Below are 442 nucleotides of genomic sequence, written 5' to 3'. Positions count from 1 at the left end.
TACTGTTACGAGTGGTAAGCATCGACTAGAGCTACAGTAGCCATGTTGACAGTACTGTTACTGAACGAGTGGTAAGCATCGACTAGAGCTACAGTAGCCATGTTGACAGTACTGTTACTGAACGAGTGGTAAGCATCGACTAGAGCTACAGTAGCCATGTTGACAGTACTGTTACTGAACGAGTGGTAAGCATCGACTAGAGCTACAGTAGCCATGTTGACAGTACTGTTACTGAACGAGTGGTAAGCATCGACTAGAGCTACAGTAGCCATGTTGACAGTACTGTTAGAGCTACAGTAGCCATGTTGACAGTACTGTTACTGCGAGTGGTAAGCATCGACTAGAGCTACAGTAGCCATGTTGACAGTACTGTTACTGAACGAGTGGTAAGCATCGACTAGAGCTACAGTAGCCATGTTGACAGTACTGTTACTGAACGAGT

Source organism: Oncorhynchus gorbuscha, unplaced genomic scaffold (genome assembly GCF_021184085.1).
Source record: "Oncorhynchus gorbuscha isolate QuinsamMale2020 ecotype Even-year unplaced genomic scaffold, OgorEven_v1.0 Un_scaffold_893, whole genome shotgun sequence".
Taxonomy (NCBI): domain Eukaryota; kingdom Metazoa; phylum Chordata; class Actinopteri; order Salmoniformes; family Salmonidae; genus Oncorhynchus; species Oncorhynchus gorbuscha.
Note: the sequence above shows the minus strand (reverse complement) of the source record.